This window comes from Triturus cristatus, chromosome 11, assembly GCF_964204655.1.
Source record: "Triturus cristatus chromosome 11, aTriCri1.1, whole genome shotgun sequence".
NCBI classification, from domain to species: domain Eukaryota; kingdom Metazoa; phylum Chordata; class Amphibia; order Caudata; family Salamandridae; genus Triturus; species Triturus cristatus.
Window position 1 is genome coordinate 681,420,145 of NC_140594.1, and position 22,581 is coordinate 681,442,725.

The window sequence follows — 22,581 nt, forward strand, 5'->3', positions numbered from 1 at the left end:
CTCGGCAGACTAAAAGTTATTGGCCATTGCCCTCCTGATGTGATCATTACACTGTGGAATTCACACCTGTTCCACATCCCCATCGGAGTGTTCCAATCCTACCCTTTCATGTTCCAAGATTGCGCCCAGGGAAATCCTCCTGACAATGACATGTCACTTTGACGCATACCATGCCTAACTGGGGCATTTGCAAGCCCCACCTCTCCCTATCACGCTGCTTGGGCCTTCTGCAGAGTGTTTAACTGGATACTCAGGACCCCTGCTTCACCTTCCCAATTCGGCGGAGCTAGGGTAGGTTGTCCGGTGAACTTGCCGCTACACAAGAGTATTCTGTGATTCCTTTTCCAGCAGGGAGCTCCTTCAGTTATCTTTCGCTAACGCCCAGCCTGGACGTCGAAAACGGACTCTAATTTTCGGAATCAATTTTTCCCTCCATGTACTATACTTCAGGACACTAGGCAATTCTTAGTGGTTCCTCTGCAGGATTTGATGCTGAATGTGACCCACCCAAGCTGGGTAAGTGACTTACTTTTCTGCTACCTTGGTGGTGGCTGTGCCACCCCACCTCCTTCTACCCTTAGATGTGTTACACACCCACACATGCTCCTTCCTTCAAACTGAGTCTTGCACTTTGTTACTAACAGTAGTATAGTAAGTTATTACTGCATGTTGCTTTCTTAGAGGACTTTTTAGCATGTTAATGTATTTATGCCTAATGAACTTCATAATTATGCTTCCGTAGGTCGGTCCATAACAACCAGGTACCTCACTGTAGGTTTTGAGTTTGGTTTATCCAGGTTACTAACCCAGACAACCAACCATAGTGTAGATAGTTTATTTCACTAATTTGGTCCTGATGAATTGCCATTTGACTGTATGACAGCCCAGGCAAGAAACATGTTGATCCCTTGATTTGTGCCACACGGAATATTATTTTGGGAGTGCCCCACTATCATTTTAATCTGAGATTAGTGGACTCGCTGATTAAAATGTATTCTAGAGTACCACTATATCCAATTTTATCTATTTTTCACCTCCTCTTTGCACCCACACTCCCCACATTCATCTACACTGCAAGGCCCCATACCCGCACCGCACTCGACGGCATTGGGAATAAAAGATCTCTGATAAAGAGCCCCTCATAGGGAGCCTGTCAGGTATTGCAGCACCAACCTGATGAGCAGCATGCCCTATGATGAAGTATGACACCCAACCGGGTGTGTGAGGGCCATAATTCCTAAAGGTGGAGCCCTCCTCTTACACGGTACACTGTAGACCGACCAGTCCTCTTCTCTGACTCCTTGTCCTTTCTCTTCTCCAGGAACTGCATACCTTTTTGTGGAGCATATCCTTAGGGGCATGTATGCTGGACCTACAAGCACCCCAAGTCCCCCCTTCATTTAATTAAAGGTAGAGTGCAGTGGCTTTCAGAAGAGTGGCATGTAGTGTAGTGGCATAAAGTAGTGTGATGTACAGTGCAGTGGTGTACAGTGTTACAGAGTAGAGTGGAGTAGAGTGCAATGCCGTAGAGGGGTGCAGAGTAGTGTGCAGTGGCGTAAAGTGCAGTGGCATAGAGTGCAGTGGTGTTGAGTACAGTGGCATAGAGTGCAATGGTACAGATGAGAATGGTGTAGTGGCGATGTCTGCAGTGGCATATAGTGTAGTGAACTACAGTGGCTTACAGTGCAGTGGCGGACCATGGTGCACAGTAGAGAGGAGTGGTGTACACTGCAGTGGTGCATTTTTTTTAACACTTTGATAGTACTGCTGTACTTTCTAGGTAGTTCTGCAGGACATCATAATTTAAAAAAAAATATTTCCTAAAGTCTTCCATGTCATTGTTTGCCTTCCAAAAAAGATACTAATGTAGTTTTTACAGTAAAAGACAGAACGCACAGAAAGTGTGATAAAAGCAATATGGCCACATTTTAATTTTTCAAGGGCTGTCATCAGCCAATATTGTCATTGGCATGCACCACGGTACACCGCAAAATGACCAGGTGGCCCAATATATCACTACATTTTTCTCCCCTATAACTTTAAAAGTGCTGAAGCAATTCACATAAAATAACAAAAAGAACCCTTCCCACCCCATGTTCTATATTCCTGCCAAATTGTCTCTGTAACAATTCAGCCATTTTGTTGCTACATCTGAGTAAAAAGTCTATGGACAATGCATTGATGGAAAAAGTGTTTTGGGACTCCCCTTGCATCATCAGGCAATGTATAAAAATAAAAGGTCTGCAAAGTTTTGTGGAAATTCGCGAACTGGTGGCAAAGTTGTAAGTGAGTAAAAATCAGAAGAGTTCCTATCTCAGGGAATCCTAACTATAACTAGAGAGTGGCTACCCCACCACTCCGCAATTAATTTTATTTATTTATGTATACATATCGAAATTGTTTTGCTCGTGACAAGGTCTCCATTGAGACTGAAACGCGTAGAGCTACGGCATGCTGATTAAAATCTTGATTTCTAAAGCAATGAGTATGAAGCTTCAATTCGCGAGTGCATGCAGAGACTCTGCCTCTGGGGAGAATTGGTGAAAAAATATATATTCACTGAAAAAACGATAGGTTTCAGTGGTGTTATAGTTAGCTGGACATTTCACTTGTACAAAACCATTGAAATTCTCATGTTATAGTTAGTTCAGCTAACTATAACTCGCGCGCCCGCATTGCACTGCTGATGACATCACATATTACATCACTCATGACATGGTCAGTGCCATCACTCATGACATCACTGATGACATCTCAAATGACATCACTGATGACATCATCCAGTAAATATGTGTCTTTCTGAAAATTAAATATTTTTTTATATATGTATATCTCAAGGTTGATGGAAGAATAAATGGGTATATAAGTGTCTAAATGGATGATTTTTTTTTGTTGGTAAAATTGATTGTATAACGGACTGATTAAGTTTATCTTAATGAATACATGGGTTACTGAGTAATCTTTATCTGTATCAGGCTCTCACTTTGTGTATAAGTAACTGCATGGGTTGTGAGTAGCTACATGAGTGTCTATATGGGTTATTACTTGGTTTTTCGAGTATCAGTATAAGTGTCTGAGTGTCTGTATGGTTCAGTGGAGGGTATTACTTAGTGCATAGATGCATGAATGAGTGTGTCACTGTTTGTATGTGTTGAAGACAGTATGTGTGCCGAACTGTATGGGTGGATGAGTGTGTGTATGGGTGAATGACTGTCTCAATAGTGTAAATGTAAATTGATACCTGTATAGCGCACTACTCACCCGCAAGGGTCTCAAGGCGCTTGTACGAATACCACTGTGGAACCCATCCTGGCTTTCCCTGTGAGGCGTCCACTCCTGGGTACCCCCAAGGTGGAGGCCAGGCATCCTTAGCGTTGTGGGGGCCGTTGTGGAGATTAAGCAAGCTATTGCCCAGAGTTGCAGAGTGGGACTCCATGATTGGAATAGGCACCGAGGCGAGAATTATCAGGTCCGTGGAATTTTTGAGCCCAAGACCCGCTGAGGCGGGTAATTGAACCCTGGTCCCAGGCTAGACCTCTGCATCAGGGTCTGCCGCTCTAATCATTGAGCCACACTTCTCCAGTGTCTTTATAAGTACCTACATATGTTTTAAACTAGTAAATGTGAGTTTTGCTGTATATAAGTGAGTATATGTGAGAGTGAGAGATTGGTAGAGTTCCTGTATGAATAAGTATGTGTTTCTTTAAGTGATTTTTTAAAAGAGTAAGTATGTGTAACGTTCTGTAGAAGTAAGTGTACTGGCGTGTGTAAAACTGTATATACAAGTAAATGGATGTTTGATTCTTTATTAGCATGAGTGACTATGTGTGAGTAATTCTATGGATGAGTGGCGGTGTGTAACAGGATGTATAGGTGTATGAGTACATATGATGAGTGAGTACATGTATGAGTGACTATATAGGACTGTTGGTGTATGAGTGGATGTGTATGTAGATCTTAGAATTACTGAATAGATTGTTGTAACTCGTATTGGTATAACCATTGATTAGAAAATGTTAGTTTCTATTTTTGAGTGTGTGTATCAAAGGTTATATTAGTGTGAGAGGAGGTCTGCCACTCTATCACAAGGAGGATGTCATCAGTAATGTCATCAGTGAATTCATTTGAGATGTCATCAGTGATGTCATGAGTGATGTCACTGACCATGTCATGAGTGATGTAATATGTGATGTCATCAGCAGTGCATTGCGGGCGCGCGAGTTATAGTAACTGAACTAACTATAACGTGGGAATTTCAATGGTTTTGTACCAGTGAAATGTCCAGCTAACTATAACACCCCTGAAACCTATGGTTTTTTCAGTGAATTTCTAAGGTTTTTTAAATTCTAATTCCTACCTATAACATGTCTGAAACCTATAGTTTTTTCAGTGAATTGCGAAGGTTTTTTAAAAGCTAATTCCTATCTATAACATGTCTGAAACCAATGGTTTTTCAGTGAATTTCAAAGGTTTTGTAAATGACAATTTTTAAATGTATTAATTGATATATTTATTTTTTTGATACTGATTTACTACATTTTTTTTAACTATTTATTTTTAGATATTTTGTTTTTTTAATTACACTATAATTACATTATACATTACATTACAAAATATACTTTCTCAGAATGAATTACTTTAGTTTAAATACTTTACAAATAGGCAATAGACTTTTAAGTACAGTAGTTACAGTTGTTGCAATGGGCAACACAATTTGAAACACAATGCAACATTGAGCTCAATGGGAATTTCTAGTTAAATGCAATTAGTTAATTTATGGATTACTTTTTTAACCACAGGACTGGATCATAGATTCAGTCCTGAGACCTCTCCTGTAAACAGTTGAGTAAAACCGTTTTGGTTACACTAGTGATTTTTAAGGAATATTATTGTATTTTAAAAGTTGATACAGAAACTTTTTCACACAGAATCACCAATGTTATCATATGGGAGGAAATTCACTTAGCAGGTAAGTAGTGTTATCATTACTTTTTCTTACTCAGTGGTGGATCCTGGATGCAGCACTGGTGCATCTCCTATAAACAGTTGAAAGAATGCATTTAAGTCATACAGGCGATTTTTAAGGAATATTTGTAGTTTGTGAAAATCGACACTTAGAAACTTTTCTGGTGAAAACCAGACAATGGATTCCTATGGAAGGAAATACAAGTTACTGGTAAGTACGGTTAGTAAATCGGAATTCGTTGTTCAGATGATTTTAGGTGAATATTTTAAAGTTCCAAAACTCCACACTTAGAAGAATTTCCAAGTGAAACCAGTCAATGTTAGCCCATGGAAGGAAATTCAAGTTACTGGTAAGTACGGTTAGAATTACTTTTCTGGATCAGTACTGGGCTCAAAGATGCAGCACTGAGGTCTCTCCTGATAACAGGTGAGTAAATCAGAATTCGTAGTTCAGAGGCCACGTCCCTTTTTACAACACGCTGCAACGCAGCTCAGTGGCACTTACTGGAGGTACCTGGTGGGCTAGTTGGCCCCCAGGGGACCTCAGGATTGACGAGCCACTTAAAACGCGCCACAGGGTGTGTTTGCACACATATCACCTCAGTCCCCGCCCCCTACCTTCACCACTGTGCAAACATGCCCTGTGGCGCGTTTTAAGTTGGGGGATTAAGTCCCCTTGAATCCTGAGGTCCCCTGGGGGCCAACTAGCTCACCAGGTACCTCCAGTAAGCACCAGGGAGCTGTGTTGCAGAGAGGTGTAAAAAGGGGCATGGCCTCAGAACACCTCTCTGCAACGCAGCCCCCTGGTGCATACTGGAGGTTCCTGGTGGGCTAGTTGGCCCCCAGGGATCCCCAGTATTCAAGGGGAATTCGTTCCCCATCTGCAAACATGCCAGGGGGCGCGATTGCAGAGTGGTGCAAGGAGGGGCGTGGCCTCTGGCGCGATCCGTTTTTTAAATTGGCCCCCTTCTTTTTCTAATTTATTGGCCCTGGGGACCCCATCCCCAGGGCCTGCCCCAAATTTTTTTAGTAGAAAACGGGAAGGGGGCCACGTGTCCCCCCTCCCGAGGCCATAATTTGCCCCAGGGCATGGCCCTTTTTTTATTATTATTTTTGGAGGGGGGTTGCCTTGCCCCCCTCCTGTGGCCACTTATGGCCCCGGGGACCCCATCCCCCGGGACCGACCTTTGTTTTTTTCAAAAATATATATAATTTTTTTGCAATTTGAGGAGGGGGGCCGCGTGGCCCCCTCCCGGGCCACTAATAGCCCCGGGGACCCCATCCCCCGGGGCTGGCCCACTCCGTTGGGGGTGTTGGGGGTTCCCCAATCCCCCACGGTCCCAGCCAGCTCCCCGAGTCCTGCAGGAGCCGGCATTGCTTTTCCACATGGGGAGCAGCTAACATGCAGGTTTCCTGCTCTCTCTTCCAAATAGTAAAGCAGTTTGCAATGACAGGGTGGGAGCCACGAGGCTCCCGCCCTGCCATAGCAAACTACAGTGTCCCAGGGGTGGGCACCCCGGGACACTGCAGGAGCAGGCCCTGGGGGGTGGCGGTCCCCAGGGCCTCAACAAGGCTACAGGAGGGGAGCCGCATGGCCCCCTCCCATATTTTACAAAGCCCCGGGGGGTGGTGATCCCCGGGGCTGAGGGGTCCATCACATAGCCCCCAAATTGAATCTTTAGTGCCCCGGAGAGGTGGTGGTCCCAGGGGCATGTGGGGGGGGCTTGAGCCCCCCTGCACAGGGTATTTAAAAAAAAAATAAAGCCCCGGGGGTGGCTGTCCCCGGGGCCACGGGGTGACCGTGAGCCCCCCGCCATTCATGTTTTAAAGCTACATGGGTGGTGATCCCCGGGGCTGGGGGGCCTGAGAGCCCCCCACAACTAATTTTAAGAAGCCCTGGGGGTGGCGGTCCACAGGGCTGGGGGGGCTTGAGAACCCCCCCACCTAATTTTAAGAAGCCCCGGGGATGGCGGTCCCCGGGGTGGGGGGCCTGAGAGCCCCCCACACCTAATATTAAGAAGCCCCGGGTGTGGCTGTCCTCGGTGCTGGGGGGCCTGAGAGCCCCCCAACCTAATTTAAAGAAGCCCCAGGGGGTGGCGGTCCCTGGGGCTGTGGGGGGCCGTGAGCCCCTGCCTATAATATGATAAATCCCTGGGGGTGGCATTCCCCGGGGCACTGTGGGGGGGATTGGGCCCCCCACACTTTTTTTGATCATGCCCCCGGAACTTTGCCATCCCGGGGGCTAATTAACAAAGAAGCGCGGGAGACCACGCTTCGTTCTTTTTTTCCATCTGCAGGATCCACGCACCCAGCGCGGATTTTGCTGATTTAAAAAAAAAAAATTGGGGGCCTTGGGGGTCCTTGTGGGACCCCCTGAGCAGGCCTATGGGGTCCGGGTGTTTCTACCCTGCACCCTTTTCGTGTTTTGCGCGTTTTTTCATTAGGTTTCCTATGCCTCGGTTCTACCGAGGCACAAGATGGCTGTCAACACTTCCTGATTTGGAGTGTTGACAGCCAATTAAAATACAGCTTGTGCACGGCAGGGTGCGCTTAGGGTGTGCGGATCCAGCGCGGCCATAGATATATATGTGATTTTGATTTTCTCAGGAACTACTGAACAGATTTATACCATTTAAGCAAAAGGCACGACTCTGAACCAAGATCTACCTTTCTGCCAAATTTGGTGCAATTCCGTTCAGCAGTTCGGGCTGCAGCTGCGACCAACGGCCCCTATGGAAAATTGCAAGGGAAAACACGTTTTGGGACCCCTCTTTTTTCTTGGCCCCCACTTGACGAATCACCCTGAGACTTTCAGGACAGGAGCAGACCGGAGCGGGCCACGAGTTTTGAATATTTCACGAAGATTCATCAACCGGCGCCAAAGTTATTCCAAATAGAATGTTGTGGATTTCCTATGGATAATAGGGCCTAACTATAACTACTGTAGGTAATATATATATATGTATATGTATATTCACTGAAAAAAACATAGGTTTCATGCATGTTATAGTTAGGAACTGGCATTTAAAAAACCTTAGAAATTCACTGAAAAAACGATAGGGTTGTTATAGTTAGCTGGACATTTCCCTCGTACAAAACCCTAGAAATTCTCCCGTTATAGTTAGTTCAGCTAACTATAACTCGTGCCCCCGCAATGCACTGCTGATGACCTCTAGGCCTGGGCTAAAATTCCGTTTCCGTCGCGGAAATTGCAATAATTTGACATTTTCGCGAAACGCGGAGAGCGCGAAAATGTCAAAATTTTCGCAATCCGCATTTTACCGGAAATTTTTTGCTTGCTCGCGCTGTAAAATAATACATTCTCACATGGACGCGATCGCCTTACCTGAGTCCCCGCGTTCGCCGACAAATTTTCCTGATCCGGTCGCGTTCTCCATGAGATGTTGGATTGTTGGTAGCCATTTGCGCTATCTTGCGACAGTTCGCGCCCGCAGTGACGTCATTCGTCGCGCGATCATGTCTGTCTTCTCGCGATCATGCACCGCGAGACAACTGAAAACAAGATGGCCGCTCCCGTGAGCAACCACATAGGTAAGTTGCCGAGCCGCGACCATGCAGAAAATACCGCGAACGAGCGGTAAAAAAAAATTCCGCATCTTCACGATTTTTCCGCGTGTTTGCGGAGATTTTTAACATTTTCTCGATAATTTGCAAAAGTGAATTTCGCAAATTCCGCCCACCCCTAATGACGTCACATATTACATCACTCATGACATGGTCAGTGACATCACTCATCACATCACTGATGACATCTCAAATGACATCACTGATGACATCACTGATGACATCATCCAGTGAATGTGTGTTTTTCTGGAAATTAAATATGTTTTATATATGTATATCTCAAGGTCGATGGAAGAATAAATGGGTATATAAGTGTCTAAATGGATGATTTGTTTTTGAAAAATTGATTGTATAACTGACTGATTAAGTGCATCTTAGTGAATATATGGCTTAGTGAGTAATGTTTCAATATGTAAATGTCTGTATCAGTCTCCCACTTTGTGTATAAGTGGCTGCATGGGTTGGTGAGTAGTAGGCCTGGGCTAAAATTCCGTTCCGCTCGCGGAAATTGCGATAATTTGACATTTTCGCGTTCCGCGGAGAGCGCGAAAATGTCAAAATTTCCACAATCCGCATTTTACCGGAAATGTTTTGCTTGCTCGCGCTGCAAAACAATACATTCTCGCGTGCGCGCGATCTCCTTACCTGAATCCCCGCGTTTTCCCGATCCGGTCGCGTTCTCTACGAGATGTTGGATTGTTGGTAGCCATTTGCGCTGTCTTACGACAGTTCGTGCCCGCAGTAACGTCATTCGTTGCGCGATCACGTCTTTCTTCTCTTGATCATGCACCGCGAGACAAGTGAAAACAAGATGACCGCGGCCGCAAGCAACCGCATGGGTAAGTTGGCGAGCCGCGACCACGCAGAAAATACCGCGAACGGGCGGGAAAAAAACTTCTGCATCTTCGCGATATTTCCGCGTGTTTGCAGAGATTTTTAACATTTTCGCGATAATTTGCGAAAGTGAATTTCGCAAATTCCGCCCACCCCTAGTGAGTAGCTACATGAGTGTCTATATAGGCTATTAGTTGGTTTTTTGAGTATCAGTATGCGTATCTGAGTATCTGTATGGTTCGGTGGGGGGTATTACGTAGTGCATAGGTGCATGAATGAGTGACTCACTGTTTGTATGTGTTGAAGACAGCATGTGTGCAGGAATGTACGGGTGGATGAGTGTGTGTATGCGTGTGTTAGTGAGTGAATGACTGTCTCAATAGTGTCTTTATGAGTAACTACATATGTTTTAAACTAGTATATGTGACTATTGGTGTATATAAGTGAGTATATGTGAGAGTGAGAGATTGGAAGAGTTCCTGTATGAATAAGCATGTGTTTCTATAAGTGATTGTTTAAAAGACTAAGTATGTGTAAGTTTCTGTAGAAGTAAGTGTGGTAGTGTGTGTATAACTGTATATGCAAGTAAATGGATGTTTGATTCTTTATTAGCATGAGTAACTATGTGTGAGTAACTCTATGGATGAGTGGTGTTGTGTTACAGGATGTATAGGTGTATGAGTATGTATCTTGAGTGAGTACATGTATGAGTGACTGTATAGGACTGTTGGTGAATGAGTGGATGTGTATGTGGATCTTAGAATTACTGAATGGGTTGTTGTTATTGGTATTGGTATGTCCATTGTTTTGAAAATGTTTGTTTCTATTTTTGAATGTGTGTATCAAGGGTTATATTAGGGTGAGAGGAGGTCTGCCACTCTATCACAAGGATGATGTCATCAGTGATGTCATTTGAGGTGTCATCAGTGATGTCATGAGTGATGTCACTGACCATGTCATGAGTGATATAATATGTGACGTCATCAGCAGTGCATTGCGGGGGCACGAGTTATAGTTAGCTGAACTAACTATAACGGGGGAATTTCTAGGCTTTTGTATGAGGGAACTGTCCAGCTAACTATAACGCCCCTGAAACCTATGGTTTTTTCAATGAATTTCTAAGGTTTTTTACATGCCAATTCCTAACTATAACGTGCATGAAACCTATGGTTTTTTCAGTGAATTTCTAAGGTTTTTTAAATGCTAATTCCTAACTATAACGTGCATGAAACCTATGGTTTTTTCAGTGAATTTCAAAGGCTTTTTAAATGCTAATTCCTATCTATAACTTATCTCTAACGCTATGATGTTTAATGATTTTCATTGGATTTCTAAATTTTTCTAATTCAGTCTGTCAATTTCTTTAATTATGTTGTTTTAAATACTTTTTTCTCAATTTTTTTAACTTATTTTAACAATTAATTATTTTCGAAATTAAAAAATATTATTTGTTTTTAATGTTTTTTGTAAAAAAAAATTGTAATTTTTAAATTTTGTAAAATATTTTTTAAACTATATTTTCAATACTTTATTACTATTTTTTTTCTTCAATTTTTGGGCGGATTCGCGCACCGTTCTCGATTCCCTGTGCTAAAGCATCTGCGTATGGTATGCATTGGGTACGTGTTTGGTGCGCGATTGCAATGCGACCGGTACGCGACTCCACGCCTATATGCGACATGTACGGTGCACGTTACACGACGCTTGCGCGCTTCTGCGATACATCATGTGCGTGTATGACACGGTGGGTGCGCGAATCCCGTGAAATATTTTACATTTAAAAAAACATATATATATATGTATTTCATGTGAATTTTAATTGAAGACAAACTCTAAATTACTCATAAAAGTAATATATTTTTACTTCTAATCATATACTCCTTTAAAATTCAATTTCGCGGATGCGCGCTGGGTGCGTGCTGCCTATGCGCACGGTGCGCAGATCCCATGTGACCTGAAAAAAAGAGATTTGATTGGTTCATTACACTTTCTGTTCTAACTCTTGAAAAACCCCGCCCATTTCAATCATTCTTCTTTGACCTTCTTTGGAGGAGCATCTCTTTGCAGAGAAGAAGCTTTTTTGGACTAAGTTTATACTTAGCTCAAACTTTTTTTTTTACAAACAATGGCTTCAGGGCAGCAGGCATCTCCAGGATCTCCTCATTCATGTTAGGATGATTTTTTGGAGGAGCCACCACACCCACCACGTTATTCATCTGTGGTGTGGACATTTTTCACCTATCCTGAGGGTCAAACGAAAACCAATGCCACCTTAGTGACCTGCAAGATCTGCCAGAGAGTGCTGTCCCATGGGGATTTGAACAAAAAATATTCCTGCGGAACTGCAAGTATGATGAAGCATCTGAGGACCCTTCATCCGGTAAACCTTGCTCGGGAGGAATGCCGCAGAATGAGAGTTGTTCCTGCTCCTTCATATCCATCGCAGCCAAGCACTTCAAGGGTGGATCCTTCTGTACACAATTTGGACATCCGTCCACAGTTTCAATACCTGAAAGTGCTCTGCATAAAATGCAATGCTGGTTTATGCTATGGGGAGCAGTCAATCGATCTAATCTGCCGAAAGCAAGAGAGTCACCATTGCTAGTTTTTTTTGTTTTTGTTTTCCCTGAAGTTCATTGTTTTGTTCCTCCAGTTCTGTTTTTTCCTTTTTTTTTTCCAAGAAAAACCAAAAAAACTTAAAAATTGTTCAAAAAAACAAAAACTAATTATAAAAGAAAAAAGAAGAAAAAAAAGTTCTTCTAAGAACTAACTTTCCTTGTTTAAAAAAAGAGCTATATTTGTTTGTTAGTGTGTGAAAGTTTAGATGAATGTATGTGTAATTGACTGAATGAATGCATTATTAGCGTATGGTGAATGTATAAGTGCAGAACTATGAGGAAGTGCTGCAGCATCACACAGTAACCTCTTTAACTGCAGTGTGCTGTAGTACTTCCGAAGCACAGGGATGCAACATATGTACATAAATATGTTGCAAATCTATGCTTCTCTCTGCACGGCTGCTTAAATTGCAGCCATGTGGTGACACAGGCACCCTTGCACCATAGTGCAAGGATATCTGTGTCATGTGCTGTTTGTTTTTGTGCAGGAAGACACACCTTCCTGCACAAAAACAATCAAAAAACGCATTTTTCTCCTTCAATGTATGCTGAACATTTTAGCATGCATTGAAGATTTAAAAATGAGGAGAAATGAAAACAATTCTCCTTGTTGTGCTTTCCTACACCAATTGGAGAATGGTGCAGCATTCACACACATATCGAGATTTATGATTTCTGATAAATCTGGAGATGTGTCTTGTTCTATGAGTATTCAGTGCAATCATGCACAACAACACTTATAGAACACCCTTTCAATGCAAAGTGGTGTGTATGATGAGGTTGTATTTACATGGAGTAAAAAAAGTACACAGAGTGCCTTTTCCTCTCTTTGTAAATATGAAAGAGTGTTTTGCGCAATAACTATGTTACAAAAAGTGACATATTTCTGTTTTTAAAATTGCTTGCGAATGATAGAAGGTAAACACAGAGTTTTGTCTGCAAAGATGCTCAAAGAAGAATGAGTGAAATGATTGCGGTCCTTCAATAGGTACAATGGGAAATATTATGAACCACTCAAATCAGTTTTTTTGGAGGTCACAATATATCCGATAACAGAGAGATTTCAAAACTACATAGGTATAAACAGAGTATTTTTAAAAACGTGTTCAAACTTTGTAGTTTCTTGCAGATCTGCCCATTCTGCATATTAATTCTTAGTTAAACTTACCTTCACAGTAATAGAAATTAAAAATGCTACACATCTTTTTCAGATTTTTTTTGTAATGTAAATTGATGTAAATTGCTTATTTTAGAATTAGGATCTGTGAAAGAAAAGAAAAAATAGTTATAACATGTAATAATACATTTTTTACAACACAGCATAATTTCAACAAAGTTATTTGTTTGACTTTTTTGCTGTTCTCAGAATATATTGAATTTCACTAGAAATAGTGATTTCAATCGTACTCATCACTTAACAGCGGGCAAAAAAAACACCAATCAAAAAGATTGTTATAAAAAACCAACATGCTATTCTCAGTAAAATACCAGAAAATACAAATCGCACATATATGAAATGCTTATGGCTAACAAAATTTTATAACTTTATCTTATAAAAACTGTAAATGTTGTCGCTTTAAAATATTCACCGAGTCAATGAGCACGAAAAAAAGTCCATAATTCAAACATATACCTTTCCTTGAGGCCAAATAGTATTTTTGCACTCCTTTTTATGTAAATTGTCCAATGGTAATGCTATTAAATTATAATAATAAATTCCTCAGAGAGTGAATTATCTTCCTAAAACTTTGACTTTAAAAGGATTAGGTAAGAATTTGGTAATTCCCTAGGCAAACGTTGTTTGAAAACCAACTGGGCATCATTACAAATTGTCCAGCCTTTGTCACATTTTAGATAGACAGTGTAATGTCCAGATGTTGTGGAAGGACCATCATGGAAAATTATTGCAATTGCTACAAAAGTCCTTCCTGATATTAATAGTTGTGTTGCTACAAATTGCTTTATTAAAGTATCCAATTTTCTTCCATCTGCTGTACAACGTTGCATCATTAAAATGATGTATTGTCCATATTTTGTTAAAAATAATGTGGATAACATTTCTGATTTACATTGGCTACACTCCATGTTTTGATTTGCACCTTTAACTAATTTATTGAAAGACACTGATTTACAGTCTGGTAATGTTAAATACAGAAATCTTTCAGTGTCTACATTAGTGGTACATGTATACATGCAATTTTCACAATGATGTTCCCATTTGTAAGAAAGTCCAAATATATTTTCTATTTCTACACCTTCATTTTCAAAAATGGAAAGCATATACATTAAAAATTTCTGAGCATCTTGTTGGATATTTTGTGTAAATTGTGTAGAACCAGAACACACATCCAAAAGATTACGAACATCTGAAACAGATTGTATTTTACTTGTATCTGTTGTCAATTTTTCATAAACAGAATGTAACAGAGAACAAAATCTTTTTGGCCGATTCTGCATAATTTGTTCTTGCAAACCTTCAAGGTAAAAGACAACATTGACCACTACATTAGCATAGCAGTTGACACCTGAACTATTTTCAAACTGATAACCAACAATCTCTTCAACAGTGTCCGATTTCCTTTTACTTGCAATCACAACATTATCTTGACTTTCTGGTATCTTCATGTGCAAGTGTTTTAAATACCGGTTGTCCTTTTACCGGAGTCAGTTGCAGTAGATCTCCAAAAACTATGACGTGTTTTCCTCCAAATAACATGTCATACTCTGTTTTAAGAATTTACTGCATTCTTAAATGCACAAAGGCAAGCATCAAGTTTGAGACCATGCTTACCTCATCAATAATGAGAAGTTTCATTTTCTTCAGGACTCTTGAAACTTCACAACAAGCTTCTCCAGATAGCTTGTGGTATTCAAATTTGTTCTTATGCTCTACCGGTAGCATTAGTAAACAATGTAAAGTAATTCCTTTAAAGTTATGTGCTTCCAACCCAGTTGGAGCAGTGACAACACAAGACAAATGTGACTCAGTTGTTTTCTGCAGATAACTTGTAATTACTTTAATTAGGAAACTTTTTCCTGTTCCAGCTTGACCACTCACATACATTCGGATAGGTTGAAATGATGTGCATGAGCACCCTTTCTTTTCATGAAGTAATCCATGGTCAATCTGTTCTTTCACTTATTGATATATTTGTTTCTGTTCAACAATTAGTTGTTCTTCCAAGTTTCCTAACTGTATTACATCTTCTTGAGCTTGATACATTGCTGTTTCCACCTCATTCATGGCAGTCGCTGCTTCATTTTCAACAATTCATTGTCCTAGTGGATCTTGACTCAGTGCAGCAGAACTTTGACTGTCTTGAGAACTGTCTCTAGCAATCTCAGCTGCAATTGTAGCTTCTTGATCAATTTCATCATTCAACATTTTCACATAATTTTCAAAAGCACTGCATTGTATGCTATCTTTACCAGCATTAAATGAATGTTCATAGCTCTGAAAATCTCCAAGTAATTCTAGTTCTGAATGCCACGGTTTGAACATTGGCAAAGGGCTAAATAGTAAAATTCCCTTTTGTCAGCAGTGTCGCAACTCAGTTTCCTGTGATTAATTAAATTTCCTTTCCTTTGTTTCACCAGACATCCGTCGGAACCAATCACTGCATATTTTCCATCATTGATGTTCTCTGTAGTATTCCGTTTAAAACTGTAGTTTTGCAGCACTTCATAGAGACACATGTTCTCAAGATGATGACTACTGTTTGGGTAATATGTGTCCAACATATTCGTTTTCAAAATATCTGTACTTTCTGGTTCTTTTTCTGCTAAATATTCAATTTCTTGAACAGATTTCAGTACCCGATTTCGCATTCCTGCAAGACCTAGACTCACCCAAATAATTCTTCTACTTTAGGAATATAGACTTGCAGATGATAACCGATCTGAACATTCATATGCTCCAATTTCACGATGCGATAACATCTTCAAACTGAAACTGTATAATTTCTTACTTATAGTCTTCTCGTGAGAAATCTCTTCCCACATTTCTCTCAATTCCGTCTTTTATCTGATTTAGTAATGTAGGACATGGATAAAATAACTGGATTGTAGTCATTTATATATTTTGATTCTTCGCCTCTTCTTAAGTTGTAGGTATTTTTCGGAGACATTCTTGTGATGGTATGTCGCATAGCTGACATAAAACTGTTCACTCTTCCTTTGGATAATACAGGACGTGGAAATCCAAAACGACATTTGGTATAGAACTTATCCTTTGACTCGTACTTTCGTCGACAGTATTTTCCACACCTATGGCTTTGGAATCGTAAGACTTGTTGTTTTAAGTTTTTATCTTCTCTGCTATTGGGTACAGCACATGTGGCATAATCTTCAATGAAAGACAAAACAGTTTCATCTGAATCTGTTCCAAATTTGGGGGCGTCCTTGATCCATAACAACATATGTATATGAAGAGCACCTCTTGCTTGATACTCCTTTCTCCAAAAGAAATCCACAACTTCTCCAAGAGGAGGATTCTTTTTATTGCAGATGAAAGACATGATAGCTTCAAATCTATGATTGGAATATCTGCATACATTAACAGGATCCAAAGAGCACAATTCTCCAGGTGTCTTGTATTCAATATTTTTTATATTGGAATTTGCCTGTCGAAGAAATTCAAGTAAATCATCCCAAGCATACTCAGCACAGCTTAGTGTAACAAACCATGTAGGAGTTCCCAAGTTCTGTAGCATACATTTCAGTTCTCCATGATGACGGTACCAATATTCATTAGTCCCACGCTGACATGCCATCAGATTAATCAACTGAGATTCTAAATGATCATCTCTCTGATGCACTTTATCCATAAAATCCTTTGCAGTTACATTTTGCAGATGCATTCCAGTTTTTAAAATGTGATTTACTGCATATGAAAGTCCAGACAAGTCACTTTCAAACAGAAGATGAAACATATAAGGGATACATTGTCGAAATCTTGGATCTTCTGCATATAATCTTGTTGTCCGATATTCAGATGCAGGAATCTGCACAGGACGTTCATCATATCGTCCACCTTTTCCTGTTGGAAACAACTGCGGGAAACAACGAGCTTCCAAGCTCTCTTCCCATACACTCATGGGACTTCCTCTTGCTTTTTTCATTTGGAACAACTCAATCGTATTCCCCATCACCTCTTTGGAATGAAGTGGATGTACACTGTAATGTTCATAGATTTCTTCACATCTGGACATGTCCACTTTTTCAATTTGTCCACTTAATGTTTTAGTATCTTCTGCTAAATCTATTTCTTCTTCTCCTACAAACACATTTTTATAGTACTCATTATTTGTTATCAGATACAATGATGCCTTTTGCACTTTTCTAACATCCACTAACTCTTGCCAAATTTTCTTATTCTTAGTAGGAACACCATTAACTAGAATGACTAGTGGTTCATTTTCTGCATGGTCTACACCAATAGTTTCAATATTTTTCTTTAAATCTAACGGTAAATACACAACTCTTCCTTCCAATCCTCTTTGTAACTCTGATGGAGGTCATTTACCTGTTTTAGGCTCCATACCAACAATAGCCTGAAATGGGTGCACACATTGAATGAGAATAGACTCATACGTTTTTAAATCTATCAGCTCTGGAAGAATAGCAACCAACTCTAGATTATTATGAACAGCTCTAGCAGGCATTTTATTCTCATCTAATTTGTTATAACAATATTTGCAAATACGCTGCTCAGATCCCAAATCAAAACAATCCTCTACCAACAAATAAGTTGCAAATTCCATCCACTTATAATTATCTTCTATTTCACTTTTTAAATACAGATTGACACCCCTAGTCTGATTGTTATAGTGACTTCGCCGACAACAAATACAAGAAACATTTGGTCTTTCACCTGAAATTACCTTAAACTTTGTGATTTCATCCTCAAAATTTTTTGTAATTACGGGTTCTACATTGTCTTCAACATTTTGTTCTACTAATGTGTCAGTTTCTGCACTCTCTTGCTGAGGACCAAAGTAAGAAAACTCAATATCATCACAAACCTTCTTCACATCTGATACTGACCACCGCAAAAGAGCTCTGTTCAACCTATTTAACTTTAGTGCTGGACTTTTTGCATAATACAATCTTCTCACTAACTTCCGTATTTGAGTATGATGTACTGCCAGCATCCTGAAATGGTGAAAAACACTTTGACAAACTTTCCTAGAAAGACAAGCCAGAGAATGACCTTGCAAACCAGTATTTTTTCTCACTCTGCAAGGGTCTAGTCCTTGCAACACCTTAATCTTTTGTTTAACACTTTTTTTACTATATGCTCGTAAAAAACTACATAATTTATCAATAGATTTTTGTCGTACACTACAAATACTACTGCAATCCCAAGTGTACACAGGGTGTTTAGGACGTCTCCCTAGAACTTCATCAGCTATCACTTCTACTGCATTTCTTTCAACCATTTTCTCTTTCTCAATTGGACAACCATCTCTAACCTCATAACCTCTACCACTGGTGTCAACTGCATACAATAATTTTTTGCTCTGTAAATAACTCTCTTCATTAAAGAAAGGCTCTGAACTGGAACTGTGTTTCCATTCTCCCAAAAAGAATCACAATTGTTTTCTATTAATTACTCTTTTCCTCCTACTTTTGGCCTTCATTAAATGGATTGGTTTATCTAGTGATTTTGCCTTCTTTTACCATACTTTGTCTCCTTTGACTGTCCATTTGCTTTTTTGCTTTTCCTCTTATTTTGAATTTTTTTTCTAGTTGAAGCATTCTCAGAGGTTTCAGCATTCTGTACATTCTGTTTGGTCCTACAAACATTTTTAATAAATTGCTTTGTGATCTTACCAGAAGATTTTTTCTTTTTAGCCACATTATCTTGTTCATTCAATACTTGTGGTTGATGTTTCTTCAAGTAATTCTCCTGTCTCTGTTCTCTTCTTTTTCTTTTTTTTCTGGCAGGATTTCTCTATTTTAACGTTGGAAAAACAGTATCTGTAAAAAAGAATCACAAATAAATGTATATTAATAAATTTCAAATTTATACTATTCTATTACTGTAGAAACACATTTTATATAAATACTGACTAAGAAACTATAGCCCTGAAGCATAAGTGTGACAATGGTTAAAACACTGAATGCATTGTGCATACTACTTTGAAGCAGTTCATGCCCTAAAGCCTACCTCACTCAGGGCCTCATGTAGGTAGCCAAATACCGGTCGGTAACGGCCGATATTCGGTAAATATGCCGTTACCGACCGGTATTCAGACAAGTGAGATGTAGGAGTCCAAAAACGACTTTTCGGTAAATATGAGGCGGTAAATACCTAATCATATTTACCGAATTCTAAAATACCGAATCAGATTTACCGAATACATACTTAACGATTCGGTAAATATGAAGTGGTAAATATGAAGTGGTAAAAATTAAAATGACATGTAGGAGCACTCGGTAATTAAGAAATCCAAGGAAATCGGTAAATAAGAGTCGGTAATTAACACGGATTGAAAGCAGGTGGTAACCATCAACAGTGCATATAATCAATCCCAAAATGCAACAGCGTGGACAACATGGCCGCTATGTATGTCATTGCAAGGCGCCTACGCCTACAGGCAGCAGGACTGAGGGTTTGGCGACGGGAGGAACGCATCTACAGACAGCGCATCACACTATTCCACCTGACTGATGCAGAGATACATGAGAGGTACAGGCTACACCCCGAAACCATCATGGACTTAATCAGGGACCTTCACCCACTCCTGGACCAGCCAATAAGAAGGGCGCACGCCATACCCCCACATGTGCAGGTGCTCTGCAGCCTACATCTGCTGGCATCCGGCAGTTATCAGGTGGTGATAGCTGCGGTGGGTGGTGTATCCCAGAGTTGCCTGTCACGTTTCTTCAGGAAGTTCCTGGATGCCATGATGCAGAGAATGCACCACTACATCAGCTTCCCCAACACACAGGCTGCACTGCAGAAAACAAAAACAGACTTTTATCACATGGCACAGTTCCCCCATGTCATCGGCTGTATTGATGGTACACACATCCCAATCTGTCCACCAGCTGACACAGAGCACATCTACAGGAACAGGAAGTCCACCCACTCCTTCAATGTGCAGGTGATCTGTGATGCAGGGAACATCATCACAGATATTGTTGCAAAGTTTCCTGGGAGCACCCACGACTCGTACATCTTCCAGAATAGTGGGATCTACACACGACTGAGTGCCGGAGAATTTGGAGAGGGATACCTGCTAGGTGAGTAACAGTGACGCCCCTTGCAACCTGCAAATCATAGTGTAAAGAGGCATGTGACTGATGTTTCCCTTTAACTCATCTAGGCGACAGTGCATATGCATGCCGGTCATTCATCCTCACTCCCTACCTACACCCAGCAACCCAGAGTGAGAGACGATACAACGTGGCACACAAAACAACACGCAATGTGGTGGAGCGCACGTTTGGACTACTGAAGAGCAGGTTCCGCTGCCTCCACAAGAGCGGAGGCGCACGCCAGTACACACCCATCACCTGCTGCAAGATTATTGCCACTTGTGCAATGCTGCACAACCTTGCCACGAAAAAAGGTACAGATGTGGAACTAACATTTTTTGAGGACAACGAGGATGAGTCAGGCCAGCCACAGGGCAACGCAGCTAGAGTGCCAACTGCAATCGATGGGAGAGAGAGACGGGCAGAGATCACATGCAACTATTTCTGAGTAAGTAAGGGGACACAGCCAGTTGTGATTAGTCATGACGTAGTTTTAATGCGGCACCACGCCATGAACATATGAACAAGCCAATCTGGCAATATACCATCTATACAAGGAGTATGTCCAGGGTTACGTCACCCATTGGGAAGTGGCTAAGCAGGGCCACATCAATGTTTGCGCATACGCGCTGCAGTGGTGGATGGCACGGCCTGTGCATCCTCACTAGAGCCAACCCCAAGCCGCCTACTGCTCCTGCGTCCTTCTGGGACGGGGGGTGTGATGCTGCTCCTGCTGCTGGTGTCGATGCTCTCCGCAGCATCCCCTGCAGCAGTTGTCGACGCCTGACTAGTAAATAGCACCCCTAGTGCACTTGTCACCTGCACCATCCCCCGAGACAGGTCGCTGCAGCAGTGTGTTAGGCCCTCCTGCATCGTCACAGAGCGCCGGCACAGTAGAGAAGTCGCAGTTGCCAGACGGTTGAGTGCCCTGTTGGTAGTGTCCCTTCTCTGCCGTTCCCGGTGCCGTGCCTCGATGTCAGCATCTAATTTGCTGCACAACTGCTGGATTGACTGGGACATGTCCCGGATGCCCGCAGCCATGCCGCTGATGTTATTGTCCATGTTGACTAATGTAGTTTTCATCACCCGCATGTGCCTCTGGACTGTCATGACTGCCTTTGTTTGCAGGCGCTGTTGTTTCAACATTTGGCCCTCGAGACCCAAGAAGACACCATGGCCGTCAATGGGTGCTGGTGGACTCTGGACACGCGACCTGCGGCGCCCTCCTGCTCCCGTCTGGGCTGCCTGTGAGGTGTGGGGCACAGTGGCATGGCTCCCTTCCTGGGGCCTGGTGAGTTCTCCAGGGCCCATGCTGTCGTCTGACGAGGTGTCTAAGGCTCGTAGCCTGGCTGCTGGACGCCTCCTCATTCCCACACCTGCAAGCGGAGATGTGGCCGGTGATTCAAACATGAGTGGCGATGCTGGCTCTGGGTGAGGTGATGCTGGCTGTGGGTGAGGTGATGCTGGCTCTGGGTGAGGTGATGCTGGCTCTGGCTGCGGCGAGGCTGCCTGTGTTGGTGGTGCGGCTGCCAGTGGGCCTGCTCCCTGGTCTGAACTTGTGCTGGCTAGAGGTGATATTTGTGGCCGGTGTGCCGTCTCTCCTGCAGCATGCCCTGTCCTGCATGATGTCACATCTGTGGACAGAAATACAACATTGGCTCAGTGTCCCCGAAGGGCTGCATTGAAAGCGTCACAATAAATAATTTGACATTCCAAAATGTCCTCTGTCTCCTTGTGCCTCGAGTGCGTGACATGCCTTGTTGCCCTGTAACATTTACGTCATGGTTGGTGTTTCCCTGACTACATCTCCCGGAATGCGTTGCCTGTCTGCACTGACACGTGTGGACTGCAGTGTGATTCTCGTTTCACAATGGGGGATGTGGGATAGGGATAGGGGGTGCTACATTGCTGTGCTTTCGTCTTACCTTGTTGTGTGGCGGCTCTGGCAGAGCTGTCGGCGTCCCCAAGACCCACGACGCTCTCTTGCTCGATTGTGGCCCCCACCAGCTCCTCCAGTTCGGTGAGGGCAGGTGCCCTGTTGGTTCCACCTCCAGTCTGGCTGGCCTCCTTCTGGATGTCGCCCATCTTCCTCTTGGTTACAATCCTCAGGTCATACCAGCGCTTCTTTAGGACCTCTATGTCCCTGTGGGTCACTCCCACAGCATTCACATGGGCCTGGATGGCCAGCCATATGTTGCGCTTTTCAGCCTCAGGCACTTGCAGGGATTGCCTTCCAAACAGCTTCTGGTGCTGCTTCACCACCTCCTCCACCAGCACCTGGAGTTCCTTGGGGCTAAATTTCAGCTTCCTCCTC